The 13242-nt window shown below is 41.2% G+C and overlaps 1 pseudogene; it reads left to right on the top strand.

Moving 5' to 3' along the window:
• The first annotated feature begins 3011 nt into the window (after nucleotides 1-3011).
• On the top strand, nucleotides 3012-3124 carry LOC132648860 (small nucleolar RNA SNORA17; annotated as a pseudogene).
• The last annotated feature ends 10118 nt before the right edge of the window (nucleotides 3125-13242 follow it).

Below are 13242 nucleotides of genomic sequence, written 5' to 3'. Positions count from 1 at the left end.
TACTGATATTTAGTATTTTTCATATACATGTTGCTCATTTGTATCTTTTTTGAGAAATGCCTACCTATATTTTCTGGTTTTCAGCATCCCCAGAATGACCTTTGCAGGGCTTCCAATAATGCCGGCTTCATGTGACCTTTTTGGTATCATTGTATTTGCCATGTTTCTCCAGGCTGCATGTCAGACACATAAAAAACACATTGGGGGCAAGAAAGTGGAAAGTCATGGCAGTGAACTTTTCATTCAGCTCTGGCAGGGCTCTTTAGGGGAATTATGCTCTGGACAGCACCACAGCCATCAGGCCACAATTTCCTAAAAGGACTGTCCGTGGTCTTCCATGTGGTGATGACGATGTGAACTCAGGTTATGAAGGTCACGAAAATGCTGAAGTTGTCATGGATGTCATGGATATTGTTGGCCAGGGTGTGTGTGGGGGGTGCTCATAGTTGGTGGTGGAGGAGGCATTGCTGGTGAAAGTGAAAGTAATCAAATTGTGATCTTTCTCAATGGCTCACACCCATCATAACCATGGCTGGGTCATCAGAAGGTTCAGAGATGATGACTGTCTTGGCTCCACCTTTAAATGAGACAATGAGACATCTATATAACACTCCTTCCCCACAGTGTTCAGGGGTCCTTGTGAAGACCAAGGAGAAAGATTGTAAGAGTCACACGCACGTAGTAGCTATTTGGAGCAGTGTTTGTGGGGCATGACAGGGCTGAAGCATATGTGAACTCATTGTGGCTGTGACTACATGCTCAGGACCTAAGCAAAATCAAGTTAGCCAGAATCCCAGCTCAGAAATGGGAAGGGCTTACCAAGACCAACTTCTTGCTGGGGAGTCATTGGTAGTAAAAGGCTGAGGTCAGAATGAGGATCAGCTTTTCCCTAAGGATGTATTAGGGAGAGGCCACATATGCTCCACAGATGGTCGTCCACCCATGCCCATACAGCATGAGTTACTAAATTAATTACTCAGTGGGTTTTAAAATAAAGAACATGAAGTTTTGTCAGGGAATGAGTGGAACTGGAGGTAAGACATTGAGAGGCAGATCAAAATACATTATATGCATAAATAAAATTATGAAATAATTGAAATATTAAATGCAAAATTGTTATCTTTAAGAATATTTACAGCTATCATTTTGCCATTAAAATTATAAATCATTTCATCAAATTTTAAAGACTATTGAAATCTTTTATAAAGATGGGTACTTCAACTATCTTCTATAACAGTATATATAAAAACACTCTTTGAACTTGGCTTTTAGAGATTAGGCCAATATATGTCTGAAAAAATATCTGAAAGTATTTTTTTTACTCTTGTTATAAATGATTTACCCTTGAAGATTATAATTAATCTTTGTTGTGCTGGGTAACCTTGGCTTATTTACATCATTGTCGAAATTCAATCACTACTTTATAGATTTGTGTTCTTGACACCTATCTAGTGACTGCCCGAGTCCTCTTATGTCTCATGTATTTGTGTTTAGAAGAATGAGCCTCTCTCTAATTAACCTTAACTGCTAGGGAAAGATTATGCTGTGGGTTGACACTGCCACTCTATTTTATGACACTGTTTATTTGGCCCTTAAGAATGCACTTCATCATTTAGTCTAATAAACTATCAAATGATAGATTGTTCTGGAAGACATAATTGCCTTTGACAGTTAGAAACAGAAGACTGTTTTACATCCAAGTCTGAAAATAATCTTAAAAATCATTGCCAGTCTAAAAACTGAAACCCACTTAAATGATATTCAGAACTTTAATGAACAATGACAAATTTCATGAAACTTAATTTTATATAAAAGATCAATAAATTAGTGTAAAAGATGCGGTTTGGTGTTGAAGGATGTATTATTTATATGGGCACACATTGTAGTTGACATTCACATGTTCAAGATCATCAGGTAAGGGATTATAGGAGGGAGACAGATACAGGAGGGAGATTAGAATTGTGGTTATTGCTTCCTTTAAACCCATAAATCCTGCATACTTATGAAACTGTTCACACTACTGGAAGTGGGAAAATAGACACAGCAAATAGAATCATAGATGTCAAAGGGCTTACAGTAACATGAGACAGCTTCAGGCTGATAAAAATGGAAACAAACTCTTACTTAACTTTAGAAATAGGAAAATTATATGCTATTTTAGTAAGTCACAGAGATAATTCAAATTTTCAATCTTAGTTTTATTCTTTCTACATTCAATAAGAAAGCATAGCTGTTCATTACTTTCCCCTTCTGTGAAATGGACATTATTACAATGATTTATGTATTTTGTGATAGTCACCGGGAGAGTTAGCTAAGCAAGAACTAAGTATTAATGATTCGTTGTGTGAAGCTGTCATCATTAGTGCCAGCAGCATCTTTACAATTGCCGTCATCACTATTATCTTAAGTTTTACAGTCTCTTTGTCTGCTTGGGGCACCACAAGCTTGGTAAGTATGAAGAACGGAAACTTCTTTCTCATTGCTTAGAAGAGTGAGAAGCTGAACACAGTGGCAGTAGGGCCTACGTGCACTCAGGCTGTACTTTTCTGGTCTGTAGGTGGACAACTTCTCTCTCTGCCATCCACCATATGGAAAAAGAGATTATTAAGCTCTTTGAGGTCTCTTTATAACGAAATCAGTCTCATTAGTGAAGACTACACCTTCATAAGCAAAACACCCCTAAAGGGCTTGTTTTCATGCAAAATCACACAAAGGCTTAGGTTTTAGCTTATGGGGTTTCAGGGATATGCAAACATCACATATTAACAAAGACTGTACTTTTAGGAACTGAGGTGAAAGAATGACAGAGAAGAATGGAGCAGATTACCAGTTGTGTGGAACTAGACCGTAGAAGAACCACACAGGATGTTAGCAAAGCTTAGGAGTCTACAGTTAAACAGATGGCTAGGAATCCATAATTAAGTAATGTTCAATTGAAATGGCATCGAATGCCATTTCCTAACAAAAGAGCCGTGGGTAATTTAGTCATAATTTAAACATCATCAGCTTCCCCTGCCCCTAGAGATGTTGTCGATGTGGCTGCTGTGTCCTTTATGTGTCGGTAGGTGGCAGAGAAGAGAGAGTCTGTCTATGCTCAGTGTTCTGACCTGATTAGCCTACCATTCTCTGAAAAAAAAGCAAGCCTTAGACATCCACCAGTCCAGCACCATGGAGGCCCTGATGGACACCCAGGGCAGGGAGCAAGCCAGAGACTAGAAGAAATATGCCTGGGACTTTGGGCCCCAGGCAAGAGTGAGGCCAAGATAGATGACTTTTGAATGGGGTCACTTGGGTAGGCCCAGGTAAGGAGCAAGCCTGAGAAGATCAGGAGACTGATGTCATTGGACCCAGAGAGGAAGCTAGCCTGAGATGATCACCAGTCAGGTGCTGCACAGACCTAGAGATGCAGGTCATGCCAGAGATGACCCCTGCCTACTGCTGTGTGCATGAGCAGGGCATTGTGGTCTTGAAACAACTCTAGAGACAATCAAAGGCACTCACAGACCCTGGGTGCCACTAAGAGGAGCAAGTAAGTGGTGGAGAAATGGAAGAGAAAGAGAAACAAAGGGACATGGGCACAGTGAAGAGAGGCTGAACTATAGACTTGAGGGTAGTGAGGAACAGCCTGATGTGACTAGCCAGTGATGCTACCTGGGATCATGGTGGGGACTTGACCTTTGCTGCTATGAGGAAGGATCAGGGAGGTGTCTGGGTCCATGGCCCTGTAGCTGCAGGGGCCTGTTACCACCAAAGGACAGATTGATGTTCCTGGTCTGGGCTGCCACTTGGGGACATGTTGATGTCTGAGGGCTGTGCAGAACTGGTCACATCCTTTACCTGGGCACCCTGGGAGAGCTGGCCCTGGGGGCCTGAGAGCAGAAGAGCTGACCCTACCTCTAACCAGCTATAGCACTTTGTAAGTCGGCCCTGTACCTTGACTGGGGATCACATTAGAGCTGACCCTGGTTGTACGGGTGAAGTTGGGGAAGGACGGGGTTGAACTGGCCCTGAGGGCATAAGCATGGGAGAGCTGGCCATTCTTTTTGTATGCTGGGTGGTGCCATCTGTGAGAGAGGATCCTCTCCCCTCCTTTTTGCCACCAGGGGTGAGCAGGAGAGCTGGCCCCAAAGGGACCATGACAACAAAAGAGCTTTCCCTTCCCTTTACCTACTGAAGCACTAAGGAGAGCAGGCCCTGCTTCTCACCTGGGCAGCACAGTGGAGCTGGCCCTGGATGTAGGGGTTGCAGGTGAGCTGGCCTAAGAGCATGAGCTAAGGAGAGTTAGCCCTGCTTCTTGTCTGCTGTGTGGTGACTAGGATGAGGGAGAACCACCTTCCTCTCTTCCCTGGTCCCTCACCACTTATGGCAGGCAGGAGAGCTTGCCCTGGGCTCAGGAGAATGGTCACGTCCCTCACCAGATGCAACACTCAAGAGAGTAGGCCCTCATCTCACCTGGGCAGCAGATTAGATCTGGCCCTGGCTGTGAGGCAGGGGTTCAGTGTTTCTGGTGAGCCCGCCCCAATGGCATGAGAGCAGGAGAGCCATCAGTCTGAGCAGCACAGGGCAACAACAGAATATCAAGGAAGAGTCCCAGCGAGGTACCAGTATCAATAGAGTAGCAGAAGCCAGAGGCCTCTTGCCAGACCAGCTAGTCATTGCAACGATCTTAAGTAAGCAAAGAAGTGTGGGCAAAAGGGTATGCTGTGGAATACACTGTAACAGACAATAGCTTTCACTATGTGATTTTTCTCTCACCTGGGGGGAGGGCTTCAAGAGTTGAGGGCAGGTATATGGGTAGGGAGAGATAAGTGGGATCAGGATACATGACATAAGATTCACAAAGAACCAATAAAAATTAAAAAAAAACCAATGTAATAAAAACTGTCAGCTTCCCTGTGCTCAAAGATGACAAGTACACACTCTAGACTTATAATATATGATCGTTGTAGAAGTTTTTGTTTATGCTACATAAACATGCTTTTGTTTTAATCCCTGGTATGGGATATGGGATTGATTCAAATTATCCCCAGCAGCAAATTATTTGCCTGGTGTGGGCTCCGAGAGGGTTTCTTCGCTGGCCGTAGATAGTTTAATTCTAAGGACTCTGAGAAAGAATAAAAGCCAGAGGCCAGAGAGGGGAAAGGGGCTCCAAGGAAGAAGAAGACTGCTGGTTCCGCCCCCCCCAACTGTTCCTAGTTCCTAGATGCAGCTTGATGAGAAGTTGGAGATATCCTGAAATGAGAATTGGTCTCGCCCCAAGGATTCTATTACCTTAACCAGCAGGAAGTAGCTAAGGGAAATTAAGGCCCCTCTTTCCACTAATCTTCTTTCTCTCCTACCTGGTGTTAGGGTGTTGTAAGGAATTGGGAGAAGAGAGAAAGAGTCCTCTATTCACATGAGGACTGAGTTCATCTTCCTCTACTGTGGCCTGTAGGGCAGTCCCATTAGGAAAAAGTGATAAAAAGGCAGGCAACATAGTCCATGTCAGAGATATCCCCCACTTTCCTAACTAGTGGGCCCACATGAAGCCTAAGATGCTCATTGGGATTTTCTTCTTGGGGTCTGTGCATTGTAGTATGTCTGTGACTATATGACTAAAATCTGCTTATAAGTGAATATATACCATGTGTGTATTTCTGGGTCTGTGTTACCTTACTCAGGATGATCTTTCCTAGTTCTACCCATTTGCCTGCAAATTTCATGATTTCCTTGTTTTTAATGGCTGAGTAGTATACCATTGTATAATGTACCACAGTTTCTTTAACCATTCTTAATGAAAGAAGGTGCCATGAATTTGAAAGATATCTAGGAGGTGCATATGGGAGAGTTTGGTGGGAAGATAAGGAAAGGAGAAAGTTTGTAATTCTAACATCAAAAAAAAAAAAAAAAACCAAACCTATATTGGTATGCTTATATTGAAAGAATGTTGAAAATCCTATACGTTATAATTATGCTAGATATTCTCTATTATATTTATTTAAAAAGTAGAGAAGTTTGTTGCCTCTTTTTTGATGTGACAGAAACAATAAGGTCACCATCTTACCATAGCGTATTACTCATCACAATAATTATAAATTATAAAAATGAATTATATGTTATTAAAAGTAGAGGTTGACCAGAGTGAAATTTTATATGGATAGGCATTGACCCTGGTGTCTTAATGTGCATATTTATAGACCTAACTTGTTATCATAAAAATAAGGAGACCTATAAAATATTGATACTATTTAAGTGCTTGGTAATTTTTTTAAAGACTAAGGAAAAGTGTTTATATTTTTTTAAATATTCTTTAAAGAATAAGGTCCAACAGAGGGTATATTATACACTCCTCAGTATGAAAATCACCTTAGCACCTTAAAACAAGTTTGTATTATTTGATCTTCTCTGGGAGTGAAAGTGTCATAGCTGAATCAGTTCAGCTCAGATTCTCTCTTGCCTTCAGTCACTGTTGATCAGAATAGCATTCTTCTCTGGAGGCTCAACCAAGGAGCAGCTCATCGGGTTGTTGGCTGTTCTCAGCTCTCCATAGACTATTGTCTTGAAGACAATGCCTTGCTGTTGGCAACAGTCTGCTCACTCTCAGTTCTCATAACCTAGAAACTGGTTGTCATAGAATAAATAACCCAAGAAACAAAGGTACAAGGGCGTAAGCCAGAGAGGTTATTACTACTCTTGGAAATGGCATCTTATCTCTCATGGCACATCCTACATCCATAGAGATCAGCCCTGGTCCAAAACAGGAGACTCTACTACAGATGCGCAAATAGCTGAAGGAAGGAAGCACTGGGAACTGCCCGAGTCACGGGTTTTCTTTGGTAACTCCAAATATGATCTGCTTATTTTGTTGGGAAGACTCTACAGGCTTTAGTATACCATAGCAAAGACAGGAGGGCTTGTCCAGACAGACCATGATCCTTTTCTTCATTGACCTTCTCCATAGAGGTCTTAGCTTGCTTGGCCAGCTTTGCGAGAATCGGAACTTCTCTACATGGTACTTTATTGGAGCATCTAGCATGCTTTCTGCATCATTCCATCACAGGAGTCTACCTTCAGAAAGCTCTTTGCCTATGTTCAAAGCTTTAAAATATCTCTTTGGAATTTAGGATCCAGTTTTCTTTTACATACAATAGAAGAGTGATCAAACCTGTCACATTTTCAGTAGATTCTGATGAAGTCACCGTAGACTATCTTTGTCATATACAACAAGTTTTGGTGAAAATAATAATTCATGTATATATAATCATGGCTTGCAGGCACAATCATAGTAGGCTGGGCTTGGAGATAGTTATTAAGAGTATTTATGCTTCTCTTTCAGAGCAGGTGAGCTGAGGCATATTTACATTCTTCTTCTGATCCAACCTGGTTCTCTTTTCCTCTTTGGTTATCTTTTTAAAGCACAGACGTCATCCTTGCTGTGTAATTGATTCTAACCAACTGATACACAACAGGCAAGTCACAACCCCAAGGTCTATCTTCAGGACCACCATAGCACTTTACATACCTATTTATCTTGTGTTTTATACTTGAACTTAAAGAGTTATATAATTACACCAAGGGAGTAATAACATGTTTTTTTTGTTTTGTTTTGTTTTTAATTTCCTTAAGCTGTGAATGGCTTCAGAATGATGGCGAGGAAGAGAACAGCCTCTACTGGAAGAATAATGCTTCTCTTTTAGCTTGTTAACCACATGTGGTGGATGTTATTATTGTTCCCAATGGTGAGCTCTCCACACAAGGCACACATCCATTCCCTTTGTCATAGAATGCCAGTGTTTGCCACCAGGAGTAATGTACTTCCCATGCCATGTGATTTTATCTGTACAATAGGATATAAACCACAAGCCATACACCATTTTCTAGTAGAAAAGAATTCTCCGTTAGCTGAAGCCCTGATCCACCCAGTAATAGCAAACAAAAGTTTCAGCTACTGTCACAGCTGTGAGAGGAAAATACATGTATGCTGTTTCAAATTATAGAAACTTTGAGGTTGCTTACTTGCATAATCAAACACAAAGTGTCAGTGAGCCCAGGGATCATGCGCTGCCCCAGAGGATGCAGACAACTGTGAAGGCTGCCAATCATAAAATGTCTCCTTGCATTTCCTATAAAGACAGAGCTGCTGTCTCCATCCATCATTTCACACACTATAAAGTAGCGAGCGATAACACATTCAGCTGTCAAGGATATTCATGGATGTACATTTCCTATTACTCTATGAAAGGTAATCAATAGGCAAGGTAGGGTGAGTTGAAGTGTTTGGTGGCCCCAGGGGGTTTAGCCAGCAGAGGGTGCTGCATATTCTTACTGCTTCTGGTCCTTCATGACTCCCGGTGCAATGTGACCGACCAACTCCCATGCCTGTGACTTCTTGTGTTCCTCCTCATTTACGATGATGGTGAGGTGCTGAGAGGCTTCCAGAGGCCTCAGTAAAATCCTGCTGCTGAATTTGTGGAAGAATTATCTCAACTTAAAGCCTGAGAATAGCTTCTCTTCACAGCTCACTAGATAAATAAAAGTTGCCAGAAGATGGTAATGTTTCATATGAAATAAGCCTGCTAGAACTTGTAATGTTGTTCAAATAGTGAGGGATGTTTTTTTCCCCAAGAGATTTGTTAGTATGTTGTTGTTGAATTTTCATTCTTAGTTAAGATTTATTTTCATTATTTTAATTTATGTTATGTATGTGTTTCTGTGTGAGTGTGTTACCTGTGTACATACCTGAAGAATACAGAAAAAGAGTGTCTGGAGCTGGAGTTTGGGGTAGTTATGAGCTGCCTGACATGGATTCTGAGAGTCAAATTAAATTCCTCTAGAAGATCAGCAAGCATTCCTAACCAATAAGCTTTCTTTTCAGGACAGAATTTTCATTCTTGAGACATAATTTAACTGGGTTTGCTCTTACAGCATGAGGCAAGCCTACTTGGCCTCCAAGAAAAAGCTTGATGTTTTCCTCTGGAAAATGCTTACACCTGTATAATATGATCTCAGAAGTAAATAGGCCTGGCCTCTTTACTACCATCCTAGTAATTTGCACCTGTATTCTAGGATAACTTGGCCTTTCTTTGGTCTAAAGACTATGGTTTTTTTTTTGTTTTTTTGTTTTTAAATTATTAATTACACTTTATTCACTTTGTATCCCCCCATAAGCCTCTCCCTCCTCTCCTCCCGATCCCACCCTCCCACCCCCTTCTTCACACATGTCCCTCTCCCAGTCCACTGACAGGGTAAGTCCTCCTCTCCTTCCTTCTGATCTTAGTCTATCAGATCTCGTCAGGAATGGCTGCATTGTCCTCTTCTGTGGCTTGGTAATGCTGCTCTATGTTTTATTACTAATTTTATTTCCATATGTTAATATTTTATTTATAGGATCTTTCAGTTTTATATGAAATAAAATTGAACTTCCACATTTAAAAGTGTTTCTCCTACAGGCACCTAAACTTTAGGGGTTGATGATTAGAATTCATGTTACACAGAAACGCAGAAATTATAACAAATTATTCCTTGTGGATATATATGGGACCTCAAACATAATGATGTTACTCCTTTTTATTGTACAATGCCTGGATTGCCTATTACACTTTGAAAACAATCATCATTAGGCAGGTAGAAAGGACACACATTGGCAAGCCTGCCTTCACCTCATACTCGTTGTATTGCAGGAGGTGCCAAATCTCTGTAAAGCTAAGATCCCTCTTCTGGAACATCTATAAAACCATTTAACTCATGGAATTATTAGTAAAAGTTTATTGAAATAGTGTGTATAAAGGTTTCAGTAGTATTTGTCACGTTGTGAGTCAAGGGTTGTTCAAGAATTGCTAGAACTGGAGGGACAGAAGCTCTACAAGGAGAGCAGCAGAACCAAACTATATGGGCCCAGGGGTATTTTCTGAGACTGATACTCCAACCAAGGACCATGCATGGAGATAACCTAGAACCCCTGAACAGATGTAGCCCATGGCAGCTCAGTCTCCAAGTAGGTTCCTGAATAATGGGAACAGGGACTGTCTCTGATACTAACTCAGTGGCTGGCTCTTTGATCACCTCCCCCTATGGGGGAACAGCCTTACCAGGCCACAGAGGAAGACAGTGAGGCCAGTCCTGATGAGACCTGATAGAACAGGGTCAGATGGAAGGGGAAGAGGACCTCCTCTCTCAGTGGACTTGGGGAGGGGCATAGGAGGAAATGAGGGAGGAAGGGTGGGATTAAGAGGGGATGGGGGAGGAGGATACAGCTGGAATACAAAGTGAATAAATTATAATTAATAAAAAATAAATTTTAAAAAAAGAAAAAAAGAATTACTTTGACAAACTTCCATGTTTAATGAAGGAAATGTATAAAATTATATAAAAATCATCTCTGTTCTACAGCTTCCTAATATGAGTGAATGTTCTGCAGACAAGATGCCTGTGACCTCTTGACACCTTTCTGATGTAAAGTAGGACTCATGGTATAGTACAGTAGGGCTTCTGGGCTTCATGTGAGGAGGCTTCACTTTTTCATGACGTCACTTCTTACTTTTTGCAAATACATATGTTATTTTCCCTGGTGCCTTTTGGGAGCAGAGCCTCTGCTGGAAGTCGTACAGGTATGACAAAGCTTCTGACTACGACCTGGGAGGGCCATGGGCAGCACAGGACAGCTGTACTGCTGACCTTTGCATATTGCTTGGTGAACTGTGTTCCATCTTGTAATGGCCAGTTTGATTTGTTAACCTAACAGCTTCTTTAAGCATCTGGGAGATGGGCGTCTATGTGTTCATGTGTGGAGAATTATCTCAGTTACTTTAGTGGACATAAGGAGAACTATTTCAACTGGAGGCAAGAACATTCCCTGGTCAGGGGCTGCTGGATTAGTGGCATCCCACTCCTCCTTCTCTGCTTCTCATGTTCCCTGAATCAGGATGCGTACAATCAGCACCTCCATGCTCCCGCTTCTGTGACTCTCCTGCTAGGATGTACTGAGATCTGTGGAACTGTGAGTCGCATGAGCCCTTTTTCTTAAAGTTGCTTTCTATCACAGCAACAGGAAAATAAACTCAGACATACCCAAATACAGATGCTGGAGTCTTACCCTCTCTTCTAGTAACTCAATTGGTGACTATATTTGAACATAGAACCCCAAAGAAAAACACTAGAATTAAGTAAAGTTTTTGGCATGGGCTTCCGTTTCATGTGACTAATGTCTTTATAGACAGTAAGTGTTTAGACTCACAGAGTGAATGCCTGAAGACACCAGCAAATGGTTTATGACCCAAGGACTCAGGCCTGAAGAAATAAACAGTAACCAGTGTGCCCTGAGTCCTTTAGTCATAAACTAGTCATTACCATGGGAAGTACATTTATATTATTCAAACTGACATGTTACAGAAACCTGACTTGCCAGGGTCGCAGCCAGAAGTATACTGACAACTTTGCTCCCAGGCTCCTTTGCAGCATGACTTCTCTAAGTGACTGGGGGCTCTTATATGTACAGTATTCATAAATTTAGAAGGAATTGCCTTATATTACCCTTAAAAAAGAATTATATGCATCAGTTTTACATACCAGACTGAGCACATACTCAGAAAATTCCATTATTTTGTAGTTGTTGTGGTCTGACAATATGTCACATATTAAAATCAACCAAGACATGGGCATGGAGTTCCCTGTGACTCTTATCTGAACTGTTTACAATCATTTTCCTTACACAGAGAGACTCTTCTGAAACTGGGGAACAAAGAGAGCAGACAAGAGGCTCTTTATAGTTTCCAGACACTGACACATGGCTGTTAGATTCTGAGCCCAGCCTACAAAGACAGCATGCATGCCCTCAAGATAAATGTGCTCAGGAGTGCTTGTTTTTGAAAGCTGAGAGAACAGTCCAGATCTTCTGCAGGCTACAAAAGCTTACTTGTGAAGACCTCATGTTCTGAATGTTAAATCACCAATGAGTTCTTCTGCTGTCAAAGGGAGCAAGTTCATGTCCAAAGTATGGTGAGTGAAGCAGCATTTAAACTTCAAACTCAGTATTTGTTTGCTGTTGCTGATACCAGACTGTTACAAATACAAAGTTTAAAATAACATCAAGCCGATGTCCTTATCACCCTTGATCCACAGTCTAGGACCAGAATAATTCAGCTAGGTCTTCCCCACTCAGAAAATGTTCTGCCCAGTCCTTCATATTACAAAGATTAAATACAAGACATTTGACAGGATGGGCCTTTCTTGTCTTGACAGCTTAGAACATGTTCTGAAACTGTGGGTAGTGACTTTTTTGGTAAGCTGTTGAGGGTTGGTCTGATGCTTGTAATTTGATGTTAATTACTGGCCTTTGAGATCTGGTCACCTACCTATCCTTGGGCAAATTTGCCTAGGACATTATTCTTGATTGGTTAATAATAAAAAAAAAGACTACCTGGGCAGGGCAGAAGGAGGTAGGCATGGCTAAGGTTCCTGGGCTTGGATGAGAGAAGCTTGGGAAGACAACAGACAGAAAGAGAGGAGGAAGGATGCCCTGATAGATTAGTGTGGAGAAAGAACCAAGTGGGCAAGAAGAAAGGATTCCAAGAATGGTGTAAAAAGAAACACCAAGATGAAAAACATAAGCAAGTATTTATAAGTTTATGGATGAAAGGCAGCTCAGATAGGAATGGTTAAGGCAGATGGCATGGGGTTCAGAATGGGAGGTTATTGAGACAGAGTAAGTAGAACTATCTGCCCAGTCCAAGGTGTGATAAGGCAATTATAAAAATCTAACAGGTGTCTTTGTCTTATTGATTGTGCTAGCCAGTTAAATAATAAACGCAGTGATAATCATAGGGCTAATAATAAACAATATTTAGCCCGACACCCATTTATTTTCAACATCAGGAGTCAAACAACCTTTTCACAGAGGTCACATATCAGATATTTACATTGCTATTAATAACAATAACAAAATTACAGTTATAAAGTAGCAGTGAAATAATTTTATGGTTGGGGGTCACCACAACATGAAGAACTGTATTAAAAGGTTGTAGCATTAGGAAGATCGAGAACCACTGGTCTAGAGGGTCTGCTTCCAAGATACCATCTAGTTGGTTTCAGAATCCACTTTCTTGATGGCAACAGGCTGAGATCTCTACATCCTGGATCCCTAGTCCTCAACATATTAAAGCAAAAACAGGAAGTCATCCCTTTTCATGCCTTGACTCTCTTCTGTTCTCTCCCCTAGTTCTCTTCTGTTCTAACAGAGAATCAATAAATAAATCTCAAGGGGTCATA

The sequence above is a fragment of the Meriones unguiculatus genome, chromosome 17 (assembly GCF_030254825.1).
Source record: "Meriones unguiculatus strain TT.TT164.6M chromosome 17, Bangor_MerUng_6.1, whole genome shotgun sequence".
Classification (NCBI taxonomy): domain Eukaryota; kingdom Metazoa; phylum Chordata; class Mammalia; order Rodentia; family Muridae; genus Meriones; species Meriones unguiculatus.
The sequence above is the reverse complement of the archived record's forward strand: the minus strand, read 5'-3'. Positions and strand labels throughout refer to the sequence as shown.